This window comes from Anguilla rostrata, chromosome 5, assembly GCF_018555375.3.
Source record: "Anguilla rostrata isolate EN2019 chromosome 5, ASM1855537v3, whole genome shotgun sequence".
NCBI lineage: Eukaryota > Metazoa > Chordata > Actinopteri > Anguilliformes > Anguillidae > Anguilla > Anguilla rostrata.
In genome coordinates, this window is record NC_057937.1 from 40,414,974 (window position 1) to 40,432,365 (window position 17,392).

At 39.5% G+C, this 17,392-nt stretch overlaps 1 protein-coding gene across 2 annotated transcripts in view; it reads left to right on the top strand.

The window, feature by feature from the left end:
- The window catches only part of LOC135255269 (protein kinase C-binding protein NELL1-like), a 175,596-nt gene that overhangs the window by 98,320 nt on the left and 59,884 nt on the right, over window positions 1-17,392 (top strand). The gene's annotated exons all lie outside the window — the stretch shown is intronic.

A 17,392-nucleotide genomic window follows, 5' to 3' on the forward strand; every position in this document is an offset into this window, starting at 1 on the left:
ATCATCCAGGTGCTTTATTGCAAATGTGAGACGAGCATTGATGTTTTTCTTGGTTAGCGGTGGTTTGCACCTTGAATCCCGTTTTTGCCCAGTCTCTTTCTTATTGTGAAGTCATGAATACTGACCTTAGCTGAGGCTAGAGAGGGGTGCAGTTCTTTGGATGCTCTTCTGGGATCTCTTGTGATTTTTTGGATGAGCTGTCGCTGCGCCCTTGGAGAAATTTTGGCAGGCCACTGTTCCAAGTGTTCTCCATTTGGAGATAATGGCTCTCACTGTGGCGCTCACCGAGCTTTTGAAATGTAATCTTTTCCAGACTGATATATTTCAATAACTTTTTTTATAGACACTTCTTTTGTGATGACTACTTCACTCTGATGGTAAGGTTCAATATGAGTGAGGTTTAGATTCAACAGGGCTGGCTTCAGTGGAGCCTGGCTGCGTTCACTCAACCAAATCTGATTATCAATCAAATTTGGCTAATTGGTTGATTGAGTAGCTAAGGGATACCTTTTTCACATGGACCATATGGGTGTTTAATAACTTTTTTCATTAAATAAATGAAATAATAATTTATAAAATGTATTTTGTGTTTACTCCGTTTTCCTTTGTCTACTATATTTTGAAACCATTTGGTGTGACAAATATGAAAAGATGGAAATCAGGAAGGGGGAAAATACTTTTGTCACAGCACTGTACATGTTTTAAAGGAGGACATTCTGAGAGACATTGATATTTTTTGTTGTGATGTACACTGCCATGAAACCTTGGCATTTGTGGGCAATCTGTAGAAAGACAATACAATTTCATATCGTCCCTGGTTCCAAGGGTACTTTCCTAGTCATCTAGTACCATCTGCATGTTATTAAATATGCTGGCACACATCCAGTTTTGTGAAGAACAAAGGTGTGTGATGTCTGTTTGTGCTCTGTTTTTTCCCAGCATCAGTTCATTTTCTCTGTTCATTGACACTCTTTAGCACACGCACAATCATTTGCATTCAGCAGCATCTGTGCAGCTAATATTTTGGCAGTCAGTGACATCACACCTGTGAGCACTCCAAGCTTAAGTAGGTATTGATATCAGAGTGATGCATCATGGGCCATGTCTACCACACTCTTGAAATAGCTGTCACCTCCGGATGTCACTGTGGTACACAAGGTACCTTTATGATATAGGCCTATACATTTCTATTTCTTTTTTGTGCTGCTCCTGACAGATTTAAAATGTGCTGTGCATTTCATGACTGTATATTTTCTGAAAAATTTATATTGGGTTGTGGATGACATATAGTTACCTACACAACAATATAGCAGCAGTGAGAAAGATAGGTTGCCATTTTGAGTATTCTTAATGCGATGGCCGACATACGTTGTCTAAATTTCTTGCACATATTTTTAACTTGAACATAGTCCATATTAGAAGCACTTTTCTATGGACGCTCACCATCAAGTTGAGTTTTCCAATTTTAATTTAATGCCAGATTATAATTGCAAATGATGAATTATCTATGGGGATTGAGCTGGCTTCAGGCAATGTCCTCAAATGCATCTCTTCTGACTGCATCCTAAATTACACACAGGAAACTGTTGATGTATTGGGACGTTGTGCTTATCTGATTGTACTACTTCAGTGGGAGGGGAAATTTGCCAATATTGAAGCATACACTTAAGAAAATGATTCTGTCAGAGTTACAAACTCATACTAGCCATTTTATTTTGTTCAACATACACTACATGGCCAAAAGTATATGGACACCCCTTCTAATTAGTGAATTTGGCTACTTCAGCCACACCCAGTGCTAACAGGTGCATAAAATAAACCATACAGCCATGCAATCTCTGTAGACATACACTCACCAGCCACGTCATTAGGTACACCTGTTCAACTGCAAACTGCACCTGTTAACGCAAATATCTAATCAGCCAATCACGTGGCAGCAACTCAATGCATTTAGGCATGTAGACATAGTCAAGACGATCTGCTGAAGTTCAAACCAAGCATCAGAATGGGGAAGAAAGGTGATTTAAGTGAACGTGGCATGGCTATTGGTGCCAGGCGGGCTGGTTTGAGTATTTCAGAAACTGCTGATCTACTGGGATTTTCATGCACAACCATCTCTAGGGTTTACAGAGAATGGTCTGAAAAAGAGAAAATATCCAGTGAGCGGCAGTTCTCTGGGTGAAAATGCCTTGTTGATGGCAGAGGTCAGAAGAGAATGGCCAGACTGGTTCGAGCTGATAGAAAGGCAAACTTTGAAGCAGATGGGCTACAGCAGCAGAAGACCACACCAGTTGCCACTCCTGTCACATAATGAAGTGGCCGGTGAGTGTATATTGGCAGTAGAATGGGTCATATTGAAGAGCTCAGTGACTTTCAACATGGCACTGTCATAGGATGCCACCTTTACAACAAGCCAGTTCCTCAAATGCCCTGCTAGAGCAGGCTTGTTCAACTGTAAGTTCTGTTATTTTTAAGTGGAAGTGTCTAGAAACAACAGCTCAGCCGCGAAGCGGTAGGCCACACAAGGTCACCGAACAATACCACCGATTGCTGAAGCGCATAGCGTATAAAAATTGTCTGTCCTCGGTTGCAACATTCAGTACTGATTTCCAGACTGCCTCTGGAAACAATGTCAACACAAGAATTGTTCATCAGAGTTATGAATCACACTACTGATGGCAGTCTGATGGATGAATCTAGGTTTGGAGAACGTTACCTGCCCGAGTGCATAATGAGAACTGTAAAGTTTGGTGGAGGATAAATAATGGTCTGAGGCTGTTTATCATGGTTTGGGCTAGGCCCCTTAGTTGCAGTGAAGGGAAATGTTAATGCTACAGCATACAATTACATTCTAGAGTATTGTGTGCTTCCAATTTTGTGGCAGGACCATAAAGAAGTGGTTTGCCGAGTTTGGTGTGGAAGAACTTGACTGTCCTGCACAAAGCCCTGATCTCATCTCCATCGAACACCTTTGGGATAAAATTGAAAGCTGACTACGAGCCACGCCTTATTGCCCAACAAATTGGGCTAAAGTAAAGTAAACAAGCTAGAGCTACTATCGATAGCTCAATAGCTAGCTAGCTAACTAAACTACTTTAGTTAGTTATTGCTCAAAAATCTTGATCAATATTACCTGATAAAACCTAGCATCTTTACTTTGTTTACAATTTGTCTGTATCACACGAGCTTTGGTTGTGGTCGCTGTCACAACTGATGTCAAATAAGCAGGGATACGCTGCCCCCCCCCCATGTAGATACACTACACTGGTGGGAACCGTTGTGGGGAGGGATTGCGTTGACAATTTGCGCACGTAAAATTGACGGATGAATTGTGTTCGATGCGTCAACCATGATACATTGTTACAAATGTGCTCATCATCCACTGCGACGTAACCTGCCCTACACTGCACTGCTGCCAGATAGGCCTAATAGACAATAATAGAATACTACGGTTATTAGTGTGTATATTAGCTTGCAAACGTTTTTTTAGGATTTATAAAGCAGTCATACCCAACATTTAATATGCACACATTATCAAGTTTATTAAAGGCAACAAAATATATAAAAATCCCTGCCTGGCACGAGGCCCACACAGGCCCGAGGCAGTGTACGGTTGCCCCATTCGACCTTCCATAGCGGTGGGCCTGGCTTTGTAGTTTTATTGAAGTTTCCTTAATTTTTCTACAGGTTGAAAAGAATAGCTGTCCCTGTCTGAATTTTTAAGTTGAACCTGCACTTCAGGTTCTATTGCATTGTTTTGGAAGCCTTTAAATATTCTCACAGAATATAAACAGCGAAATGTGCAGCGTCATTCATGTCTAACCAAGGCATAAATCTCCACTCCTGGGGGAACTGCCGAAAAAATCATCTGTAATATCCCAAAAAGTGAATTCATAAATCTTGATTGCTTGGCGTATGCAGGTTTCTGTTGCAGGTTTGCCTTTTATTTATGCTGCTAAAGTTGGTTATTCAGGGGAAGTGATTGGTGCTTGTTCTTACTTGGCTTTTATCCACAGAGCCTGGTATTATCTTTTTTGTTTTGGCTGTGTCTGTGTTTTTATTTATTTTCCATTGGTATTTCTATTTTGTTTTATTAGTAACCGTGTAGATGTCTCTATTGGTTTTGTTATTGGTGGTGTAGAATTGCCCCAAGGTTATGTCCAGTCTTTGTTCTGCATGGTGTTGTGTGTTATACAGAGTAGACATTGCTTTTTTAGGTCACCAAATGGAAGAGAGGCACATCTCTCGCTGGCTCCTACTCGTAAAGTGTAGGGGACTAACTGAGTGACATGAAGGCCCTTCTGCAGTGGTAACCTAACGACCCAGGGATTAGTTAAACAGAAAGGGAAATTGTGTTTGTGAGAATTTTAGAGATTATGTTCTTATGGGTGGGGTTATTCCTCAGCATACAGCCTAAAAAACCCCTATATGGCTAAGGGTGGCATTCGTTTTAAACAATTTTAGTATTTCAATTAAAATTAAAATTAATAAAAAAGTTTCTTGCTCATACATAAATTTCCTTTCCTTACATTTTGATTGAGTGATTAAATCTGCAACCAGATGCTGTGGAGAATTGTCATGGCTACAGGGCATTTATCAAGGTAAAAATGGATGAATAACCTTTTTTAAGGGATATGCCTTTAAGCTACTACTGCCCTGGAGAGACAAAGCAATGTTTTCTCACTGCTGTGGTCTCTCTGGCACATTTGGCTAACAATAAGGATAATAATGGCTTGCATTTATTTAGCACTTTTTCACACACACTAGTGATGGGAGGGGGACTCTCCTCAAACCACCACCAAACCTAATATAGTCCAGACTCTGTATGACATGTAGGCTCATGCTGACTCTCCACTGATTTAACCACATGGAAACATTGTTATATTTTTAATTCTTCTTATTGTAGAAATCAGATTTTATTGGGAACACTGGTCCATGTTGTCTGAAGCAGACACAAAACTTGTATGTGTAGAGGAAAGCCTGGATGTAATTTGAGAAGAAAATGCCTGTAACATTGTCAACTTAATATTTTTTTCCTCTTCCACTTCAATGCTGTCCTGCTTTCAGGAGACCCGTGCATTCTGCTTTTATCTTTAAAGAAATTCACATGCATCCACTTTGAATAATTTGTGCAGTCTCTGTTTCCTTGCTCATCACTCCTCTTACTGCTGAGAAATTATTTTTACAAATGAACATTAATGCATTTCCTGTCTACCTCTATTGTCCCTTTATATTGCACCACAGTAGTGTGCATCCTGTTATCCTGGAGAAAGAATATTTAGTTTGCATTCAGACGTTTTTATATTTTATCCCCAATTTTCCCAGCTCGAACTTGTTGATCTCCTGTTGACATCAGGAGATGGCAGACACATGACACTTCCAATTCACATGACGCCTATTCTCGCTTCTATTCCCACACACAGACCCACCACCGAATGTATGCTACCAGCAGTGGCATATAATCAGCGGAACTACCCAGCTTGCTTGCTATCTTTCCCCAGCAAGGCTGGGCCAATTGTTGCCTCGCCAATGTGGACCTCCAGCCATAGCTGGAAATGCCACGACTGGGACTCAACCACTTTGCTTTTGGAACAAGCGTCTTTACAGCGTGAGCCACCTGGAGGCCTATTCAGACTTTTATAATTGGAGAAAAAAAGCATTACAGTATTAGCCACTCCAGAGATCAGCCTGCTAAGGATTGAGGGAAAGAGGCATTGTGATCATTTGGATATAATAAGCATTTGTCAGACCAAGTGTCCCACTGGGGACTTTTTTCAGGGCCATTGTTAATTATACCAATCTACTAGGGATAATCTTCACCTGGGAAATGCCACAGATCACCTGTGTGTCTGCTTATCCACTAGCAGAAAAAATAGCTCTGTCATTAAGCATTGTAACCTCAAAATCACTTAAATAAGGGCCTTTTTGCACTGTGATCCGATGAAATGTAAGTATTTTGAAGTCGGTTCCTTTTTTATAAAAGTGTGACATCCAATCACTTTCCATCCATTTTACATTCTACATTTTACATTTCATAAAATGTACTAATTAAATGTAAATCAGTGTAGGCTTCTACTGATAAATATATCTAAAACAAGAAAAGGGCAAGTTGTTATTTTTTAGAACAACAGCTCTTTAAATCAGTATGTTATAGCATTGCATATCATTACTGCATTATACAATCTTACACATTATGCTGTATGTTGCAGAAAATTGTTATCCTCCATTTTCTTAGCTTGGCTGACTTTCAGCATTGTTAACCAGCAATGGTAGCATTTTATTACAGGTGTTTGATTTCTAGGTCCTTCTAAAGAGGGGTGTACTCAAGTAGATTTCTTTCAAGCAGTCCTCTGTGTAATATGAAATCTTAAATTTGGAGTAGAATGAGATTCAGAATTTAAAAAAAAAAAACTTGAGCTGCCAGTTGGACAAGCATTGCAAAGAGCACTCTTCAAGTAAACTAATTAAACCAGAGGCCAGTGTAGAGAGAATCTGAGCACCGCCAATATTTCATGGTGAGGCTGTCTAAAAAGGAAATGCTGATAAGACAGGGGGCATTCCTTAATTAAATGCGGTGGGAGATAATTTTTTTCCTATATTACTCTGTAACGAAAGCCTGTACATCAAACGGAGGTGTCGGCTCATTCCTTTTCAACAGTGCGAGATAAGCGATATGAATTTGTTGTGGCCTCCTCCATGTGCCACCGTCGTGTTCTGTGCACAGTTTAAACTCCCCCGATGTAATCAGTGTCCTTTCATTGCTTGTCTCACGCTGCTAAAGAACCGCAATAGCAAACATCAGCCTTTTATGCTAGGATGAGAGCTGTGTTTTAATACAGAAGAGCGCAAAGGTGAGTGATATTTCTCTGACAGAAGCAGGTTGTAGCTGTGAATATTTATTTGAGAGCATAACCAGAATGTACAGGAAAGTACTTGCTCTGCTCCAATGGGAAATGCACAAGTTAGACTGCTCCTTTTTCCTGAAAACCTAATATATCTGTTTTACTCCAAAGGCTGCTTTCAAAGTGTAGCGTCTCTTGTGGCCATTGTTTGATATCAACTGTAGTTCTTTTCGCTAAGAACTATTACCTAGTCAATCCATGTTTTTCAGCTGATTTTTAATGCATGCGTTGATGTCCAAACATGCATAGTAAACAGATCCTTGTGTATTAGTCAGGACAGCCAATTGAAATATTGACTGCAGATTGAAGAGCAGGTAGCTCTTTATAGCACAGTACAAGTTTATATTACATCCGCCTGTTGGTGAGATCTGAAAGGGTTGGGAATTGGGATTAGATATAATTACTGTTGTTAAATAAATGTATATGGCACACAGGTATATTATATGATATACAGACACACACATGTATTCTATTGCCTTTAAAATGTAATATTGTTGGCAGTGTCCCCACAGGATTTCTTTGAAGAAGGGGTGGTGAGATGGTACAATGCTACTCGGGATCGAGTCACGAGTCGTCGGGGGGGTTTGGGCGTTTCTGCTGTATTCATGGACTGGAGGGTGTTTGCGAGGGCATCCACTTGCATTTCATTTTTGTTTTATTCCCTTCATTTGGAGCCCCCTCGGATGGATTGCACCCTAGATGACTGCCTATGTCACCTATGCCTAGCGCCTTACATGACGTGACCTGTGTAATATGACAGTCCCATATGTTTAATTTTTCCACTTTGTGTGCACGGAGTGTACAGAATAGGCACCTCAATAAAACTCCTTTCTGCCTTGCCTGGCTGTTTGTGTTGCTTACACAAGTGGCAGAGCATCCCTAAAGATGGTCAAAATTGTTTTATATAAATTGTAAATGACATGATAAATGTAATTTGGCTTTGTCAATACAAGTGCGTCAAATATCAGAGACGTAAAAGCTAATAAGAGACGGGAAAATATTGAAAAAGGATGTGGGAAGAGAGGATTAAATATTCAGTGTAACATTTACCGTTATGATGACAAGCTGGCTAAAGTAGCTTTGTTTAAATACTGCTCTGTGAATGTGAATATTTCTGAGTTTTATTTTCTAATGAGGATTGCAAATGTTAGTACTGAATTACTTTTATAGGCTGGTTTGTAGCGAGGGACCTCAAGTCAGGCTGCTTTCCACACAGACTCCCGGTGTTTTTTTACAGCTTGACTGCACCTGTATCATTCGCGTTGGCTTCTGTATTATCTGCGGTTTCACTGAGCACGGAATGGTTCCCACTGTCGCCATTCTGCCCAGTCTTGTTTATATTTACATGGAAGAAAGATGCCTTTGCGCCTACATCATGGCAGATCGGGGTATTACTACTTCTCCTACTTCTTTGGGTTTAGTTGGCGATCACATTCACTTTTAAGGTCCATACACCGCCACCTACTGCGCTGGAGTGCGAGGCCGGTCACAGCCTACCTACATAAAATTATTTTGCCTAAATATGTCCCTCTAAAAATGCTTAAAAACAGCCGTACCCACCACCTCTTTCCCTGTTCCTTTCCCTAACATCCCATACATTATCATCCCATCCCATCCACATGTTTCCTGTCTCCTCTCCTAACAACTCCCATCTACATATACAACATCCAATCTACCATCCAAGTTCCACTGTTCCTCTCAAACAATCTCCTATCACATCATACAACTCAATACATCGCCTCCAACTGTTTCCTCTACTAAACACTCATCACATAACCCTGTTTCATGTCTCCCAATCCGTTGCAATGATGCATTTAGTCCTGCATATAGTCGTAATCTGCTCCTTATAACTTCCTCTCTCTCACGATTCTAATTCCCTACTGATTTTTTGTGTATATTATAATAATGCCTCCTTTTGCTACTATTGTCCCATTGATTTTGCTAGATATTGATCCCTGATGATCATGATCAATGACTTCCCTATGGCCCAGTGCTACCTGTATATCGACCCTCTCCCTCTTCCCAGCAAACTTAGCCACAGCATCTGTGTTCTAATTACCTTCTACCCCAACATTAGCAGGTAACCGACAAAAACAAAGTACCACATCCCATGCTTTCCAAAACCATCAACATCACCATTATATCCACAAGCAAACCCCCCCCTATCTGATCTACCAGACTTCAGACTATTGCTGTCTGCTGCAGCAGAATCAGGGCATATCACTGAGTGGTTTTACCTCCTCTACCCATCTTAATCCTATAATCATAGCCATCATCTCAGCTGTATACACTGACACAAGATCCGATAGCCTGGTATAAAGTCTGATATCAAATTCTGGGATATGTACCTCTCCTCCCACACTGCCACTGACTGGATCCGTCGATCTGTCTTTGAACAGCCTGTCAGGGAAGTGAGGATTAAATAAAATATGCTTAATTTCTGAATCCAGAAGTTTCAATAGAGCTATGGTTAATGTTAAATGGACTGCATTTATATAACGCTTTTATCCAAAGCGCTCATTGATGCCTCTCATTCACCAGAGCAATTAGGGGTTAGGTGTCTTGCTCAGGGACACTTCGACACGCCCAGGGTGGGGATCAAACCAGCAACCCTCCGACTGCCATACAACCGCTCTTACCTCCTGAGCTATGTCACCCATTCTTATTGAATGTCTGGCACTCTGGCACTCTGAAAACTGAAAACAATTGCATCAATAGTTAAAATTCCTCACTTATCCAACATGTAAAATTAATCAATTTGATTAAATTTGTTAATTATTATCAAAGATAATCAATGGCTATTCCCCAGTGCCTCAACAGGTGATGACCGGAAGGCCCCACTGCACAATCTCAAAGCTCTTCCCTGTATTTTATGTCGCTGTATGAGATTTGTTTTGGCTGCCTCATCATAAAGAAAGTACCCATAGTCTAAATATGACCTTATTAATGCCCAATACAAATGTATTAATGATTGTTTGCATCCCAATCATATCCTGTTACTGCCGTCATTAGATTTAATACCTTCCTACATTTTGTGTCAGTATAGTATTTTTTCCATTTAAGCCACTAATCTAACCACATACCTTGATACTTAAATTCTTCTACTTTTCCAATATGTTGTTTGTATATTTGCAATTTTGCATCCTTAATCCTTTTCCGAGAGTAGATCATAAAATTGGACTTAGCCACAGACATTTTAAATCCCTAAGTCAATGACCAGTCTTCCACAATATTTACAGCTTCCTTATCACGTATTTCACATTTCTACCCATTTTCATATTGCTCCCTCATCTGCATACAGGGCCACTCCCACTCCATCATTATTGTGAGCAATACTGGCCTAACTACACTTTCCTGGGGAGTACCATTATCCACTTCAAATACATTTGAAAACTATGACCCCACCCTTACTTAAATGCCTCTATCGAACAGAAAGTCCATAGCCCATTTATATAGATGCTTACCAATGCCATTTGCATTCAACTTAATTAACAGTCCTTCCCTCCACATGGTTCTAAGCCTTCTCTATGCCAAAATATATGAAACTCACAAAAACCATTTCTTTCATTGTCAGAGCCTTGTCGATCTCTGTACATATTGTCACCTCACCAATGCATCCATGGTTGATCTCGCTTTCCTAAATCCATGCTGTGTATCACTGATCAGTCCCCTGGCTTCCAGGAAATACATCATACTGTTCACTATCATTTTTTTCTATTATAGGCAATAGGACTGTAGCTGACCATTCTAGAGGGATCTTTTACAGGCTTTAAAAATGTAATACTGCCACACATTTAAAACTCATCCATCCATTACAGACCAGTCCTCTGAATCTTATTTTATAATTCTAATATGGCTGCCATTACATTGTCTGATGCATGTTATAACAAACTTATCCAGGGGCCATCCTTCCACATCCCTCCAGAGCCCTTGTCAATTCATACATAATAAACAAAACCCCCCAAAACGAATGATTTTGTGTATTGCTGGAATGCACTGTCAAATGAACTCTCTGCCATTATTTTGATGCACAAAAAGATTTGAATGGTCAACACCAGCCTCACAGCTATTTACATAACTGAGGTTTCCCATGCGAAATAGGTTTAGGTGATTTCATTTTAAAAAAGGTAGCAAATGTTGGCCAGTGGTTGCATGCAACAGTATTAAGCACTCAAAAATACATTGTTTCCTTATTTTGGCAATGAAATAAACATGCTCACTCTAGCATATTTACTGATAATAGAGTGCTAAATCCCACAAACTATAAATTAAAGAGAGAAACAGATAGCACTTACTAGAATATGTCAGAAAATAAATGAAGAGGTCCGACCCCACACCCAATGCATAATTGGATCAACAATACACAACGTGACATACACTGACAACCTGGGAACCATTGCCATTATTAGGCTAATTCGATATCCATCACAGCTTTCAATATTACAATGTTTCAATGATCTATTCTTCTATTTATGCTTTATAACAGTCGGCAGTGAATATCCTTGCATTTATTTCATAAAATGAAAAAAGAATCCTTGGATTTACTTAATAAAATTATGGACAGTGGTTTAATGCGGTTATTAAGCATATATGACTTCAACTTAATCAGTTGCAATGATATACTCAATAATATTGCATGCAACCACTGTCCAACAATTTATTTTTCTGAGTGTAGGCCTATGTTATGTTTTATTGGCTTATGGTATATGTTCTGAATGTGTTATAGCTTATGTTGAAATATTATAATTGGCTGTTCCTATTTTAGTTCCTAAATTACATTTGCACCGGTTTTTCTTTCGAGAAGCGTGTAAAATTTATTTAAGCTATTATTGAAATTAACAACAAAGATTACATCATGTTCATCAGAGTGATGCATCCCTGGTCAGTGGCAGCTAATGTACATACACTGAATTGAAAATTGAAAGGGGTGGGTGCTAGGCTTGGCATTAGTTTCAAAGGATGTATGCTGGAATTTCAAGGCAGTGTGTGCTTCGAGACCTTTGTTCTTGGTTCTAGAAAAATGTAATCATTTTGTTTTCTGTTCCCCTATATTCTGTGAACTTTGACCCCTGTCAAATGGGGCTTCGCTTGCCTTTCCATCAGGATCTGCATGCTGTCAGTATGCTACCACCGTGATGGGCTGCTGCAGCTGGACACAGTGAGACCTTTTTCACCCTACAGGGTGGGTCTTAATGAGGTTTCCTGAACTGGCCTTCAATCACAAGCCATTGTTTCTGTGGGTATCGCATTGAAATATGACCCCCCAGAAAGAAGTTATCAAACCATTCCTGTTGCTTTTTTCTTATTTCTTTTTTGAAAAAATGTACTCTGCTTGTGTCACCAAATTTGCTCAGACTAGATTCAGCAAATGACAACCTGCCTAGCTCAGAACAGCAAAAGAGTATAATTTATTACAGAAAATCACTGTCAGTCTTTTGTGCTTTCGTTTACCATGGGCGAGACAATTTTGTCAGGCAGACATGTTTCGATTAACCTCCACTGCATACCCCCCGTGCAAGCTTTACCCACAATCCTGGAAGAAGACAGCCATATTTTTAGAAAGTTTTTTTAATCTCTCCTCCTCTCTCTCCTTTTCCCTCTCTCTCTCTCTCTCATTCCCCAGGCATGACCTACATCTGCCTGAAAATAAATAAGTAAGGCTGCAGGCACCCGACGAGTCAGAGAAATTAATTACCCCTGTGTGAAATGACAGTCCCTTGCTCTGTCACAAATCCTCACCTGCTCTGTATGCTCAATGTCAAGAAAATGTGCAGAGATCAGTCAAAACAGATGGGATTAGCATCAGGGAGAGCTGGGAATGGAAGACAGAGATAGAATTGCCTTTTAGTCCAGCAGTGCTTTTTTTCAGACACTTTTCCCTATATAGTATTTTGAAATGCCTCTGGTATATATTCATGTGTATTAAATGATATATATATTTTTTTAATTACATCACGTGCACGGGCTAACCTTTTCATGTTCATGTGACCTTTTTTTTTTAGCATTGTCTATTGTACCTGCTCCTCCACTGGTCTAACCACAGACCTGTGAATTTTCCAGCAGACCGTGTGTGGCAGGCGCTAGTGGATTGCATGCATATATTCATCAACAGATGAAATATGCAGGGAAATTGTGATTTCACCCTGAAGGAGGAATGAAGGACATTTGGAACCTCTATATGATACTGTGTGTGGCTGATCGTGCATCCATAGTACTGGAAAACAAGTTGAAAGAACCTTAATGTTTCCACTTTCTTTTAGGCTGTGACTTTACTGTATGTTCTGACCTGACTTTGGCAACCTTTAGCATCTGAAAGGCTGATTAGATGATTAGTAAAATGTGCTCATAATGATGACTTTCTACACATGGTAACATTAGGCAAATTTATGGGTGGACAAAATTATAATCTGTTTTGTAATTGGCCATATTATCTGAATTTGGGTGATATGCTCAGGCGAGGTATCCTCCAAAACTTCCCAAATTCATTCTCTTCCTCGTTCTGGAGCTGTCAGATAAAAGCATGTCACTCTACATCTCTCGGCTACTCGAACCCTCAATACCATGCCCCCTGACTGAGAGTTTGTGTGTGATTACTTGCGTGAGAATCGGGATTATGTGTTCACTGAGGGAATGATTTACGAGTAGATTTTTTCCATTTTCCTTTCGCTTAACCCCTTAATCCCAAGAATTTATCAAGGCAAACTTTGGTTTGCAGTACTCTAAAATAAAGCCTTATAACTTTGTGTCAACACACTGCAGGGACATGGATTATGGCTGTATTTGAAGGACATAAGTGTTCCAACAAGACTAGAACCTAGGTAATATGTGGGGAATTATTCATGGTACACAAATAATGTAAATAAAAATGTGAATCTCTTGTTTAGTTTGCAAAATACACATCAACTAGTGGCAAAATTATTGTACTCAGTTTATCCCCAACATGTTTCCCACCACCGGAAACAGATTGTGCAAAAAAAAATAAAAAAGCTGTGAAATTCTGCAACGGCTTTCCCAAGATCTGTCCCAAAGCCTCCGCAAATAGCATATTTTGGATGTTTTGAAGTTATCTATACCACAAAACTCAAAATGAAAAAAACGTTTTCAGTGTTTCAGTATTTTACAAGAATTAACATTATGTTGAATGTTAAAATACGCACGCTTGCAGGATTTATAACAGAACAGTAATATTAGTTCACATTGAACTTTAGTGACTAACATTAGTGACTTTGCCAGAAATTTTTTACATTAGAAGCTTTGCAAAAGAGAAAGACGGTCTGTATCTGTGGCAGCTGCAGTGGCTGATTGTGATGTCAGCTGCAGGTGTGTTGTTCACATTCTGAACATTCCATCAGTGTTAATCAATGGGAAATTTTTTGCAATATTAAATTGTAAATATCTCAAAAAATATTTGCACTATTGACACAAAAAGCACCGGCAACAAGGTGAATCTACTACCCAAACTTCGTAGGTCTTGCTGAAAAGCTGTCGGAGGAGTACCATACATAAAATGTATGTGGAATAAGAATAAATCATGAGAACACTAAATTTTCTATTTCAGTAAACGTACATGCCCACCAGCAGGCCTATCCTTCTGTCTAGAGCACCCTCTCCAAGCAAGTCTCCGCTTTACAAATCTGGAAATAAAGCCTCTAATTCAGATCTGGTTTTTGAAGCTCTTCAATTACTTATGTCACAGTGTAAAACCTTTTTCTCTGATCCACCATAATTAGAAATATATATTATTGCACAATACTAAGCTGTTTTGAGCACTAGTGCACTTCAGTCTGTGCACTCTCCCTGCTTGTCAGCACAATCTACTTTACGCTCTGGGGAGGGGGAGGCATATGCACACTTGGATTACTTGCAAATGGCTGGACCCATAGACACCAATGATGGCTTATTTTACAAGTTACAGTGTTGTTTAATTCATGCTATATTTCATTCAGTTGATTTAAAGTAAACCTGTCACTGTTCCAACAACCAAACATCTGCTGACTGAAGAACTCCTGTACATAAAGAGAGCCTCGGATGGTCAGAAAATGCCGGCCATGTTGTAAGTGGACACTTAGAATTGGATTGAGTTGGAAATGGTGCCTGACGTAGCAAACCGCTTGAGCTTGAATACAAGCGGAGGAATTTTGGATAATAAAAACGTTCACATGGACAAAAGAACCATACAGATGAAAATACTGGATATACTAAAAGTGAGTGCGATGTAGGTACATTACATATAGACATTTGAAAATTTTTTATGAATGATTTTCTTAATTCGGTGATCTGATGCTGTTCTGAAAGCTGAAAGGGTATACAGTTTTTTCCTTTCTTTGGCCTGGTCTCTCCCAACAGAACCTACTCAACAGAGAATAATCGAGAGAATAATCCACAGTGGGTCTGTACCCTTGGGATAATATAGTCTGCATGTCCCAAACAGAATGTGTCACATGAGCCACCATGAAGAAAAGATGGTCCTGGCTTTAACTAATAGAATTACTCTGCATTGAGACTAGTTTGTTCCAATGGATTCTGCTGGTAGATGTATCTGTTTTGTTAAACTAAAATTCTCCCATGAGTGTAATAGTTGGCAATGAGTAGATAGTGTTATTCACCATTCAGAACACCACTGGAATACACCAAGGTGCAAGGTAAATACAAATTGTGATTAGGAGCAGAACATGGGCAAACATTGCAAAATAAAAATATTGCATTTTTTAAAAATAATTACACACATTTTTATGATTTTTATCTACTGTACATGTGACAGATGTTCTTAGTTTTTTTACAATGTAATTTGAGCCACAGCATTGTGCGAATTTGACCGCACCTTGAGAAACGCTGGTATAACTTATGGCACTGTGCTGGGCTCAGCAGGACGCAGTTTTATGTTCTTGCAGTAGAATGGAGACTGTGATGTATAGTTGAGGCTATTCACACTCGCGCATTAAAACGAAGACAATTTAAACTCAAGGAAAAACCTGTCTGGGATGACAGCATACATAATCACTCCAGGGGGTAGTTTATTGGCCCTCGGTACAGGTAGCCTTTAACGTTGATAATAAGAACGTTCTACTTTGATGCTTTTCAGGGGCATTCGAGCCTCAGGACTGTAGCGACAATTGAAGTGGTTTATGCTGGGTGGGTGCTTACGCTTCATATTTTTACTTCTTGGAACTTTTTTTATAGGTGCTGTAGATTATTCAGCGTCAGCTTAAAGCTGTTAAAAGAAAGCATTTTGTGCATCTGGTTGTAAGTACGGTAAGAATTTTATATGCAGGGAGCTCCATATCGTTTTGGACAAAGGCAGATATTTTTTTGATTTGGCTCTGTACTTCACGCCTTTTATTTTGTAATCAAACAATTCACTTGTAGTTAAAGTGCAAATTCTCAGCTTTTATTAAAGGGTATAAGAAAACAGACACAGAGACAGAAAACAGAGGCCAAACAAAACATTTTGGTAGGTTTACCAAAATCAACTGTTTTGAATGTTATTAAGAGGAAAGAGAGCATTGGTGAGCTCAGTAATCACAAAAGTAATACTTCCACAGTTGATGATAGAATATTTCTCACCATAATGAAGAAAAAAAACTAGTGTTCACAGAAGACTTGCACTACAATATGCAGACCATTAGTTAGCTGCAAAAACAGGGTGGCAATGTTAGTTTTCTAAGAAGTACCTGAAAGAGCCTGCGGAGTTCTTGAAAAGGGTCTTGTGGACAGATGAGACCAAGATTCACTGGTATCCGAGTGATAACAACTACAAAGTGTGGAGGCCTATCCAACTATTACATTTAGCTAAGTTCTTAATCTTTCCCATCTACTCGCTGCACAATTCTGAATGAAACCCTTTCACATTTAGCCCAGCCCTTTCTGTTTCTGACCTTTGTTGGTCATGTACGGTAGGAGTGTGAGGAGAGTGTGGTGCTACTTTGGCTTCTCATCATTCAGCTTGTGGAAATACAGCTGCCGAATGGTAGCGTGAAGCATGCATGTTTTCCTGTGATTATAGGTTATGTGATGAAAAAAAAGAAATTCAGCTAATATGAAATCAGAGAAACGTGTTACTACTAACTTATGTTTTGGCGCACACATGATCATGTACATATAGAGGCCCTTCTAAAGAGACTGTTACCTGCCAAGAGTTATTGCTGGATGGTAGATGGGGATGTAGATAGATGCTTATATTGTACATAATTTTTGCCATTAAGGTAAGCTATTTAAATAGATATTTATATGCGGCAACATTTGAGAGAGTGAGTCTGTGGTCCAGGTCCACTTGTCATTTTTGTGCTTGTGTGTATTAGTGGTTATAGCGTTTACATTGTGTGTGATTGTGGTGTATTTATGGGGAGAGGAAGTACCAATTTGGCCGGAGGTTGAGAATTTACAGTAAACCCTGCAATTTCATCTGGGAGAGCTTTTGTGAGTGCAGGGTGAGAATGGCAACTGAGTGAATAGCCACAGGGTCTACCACCGGTGAAACTGGTCTACCATTA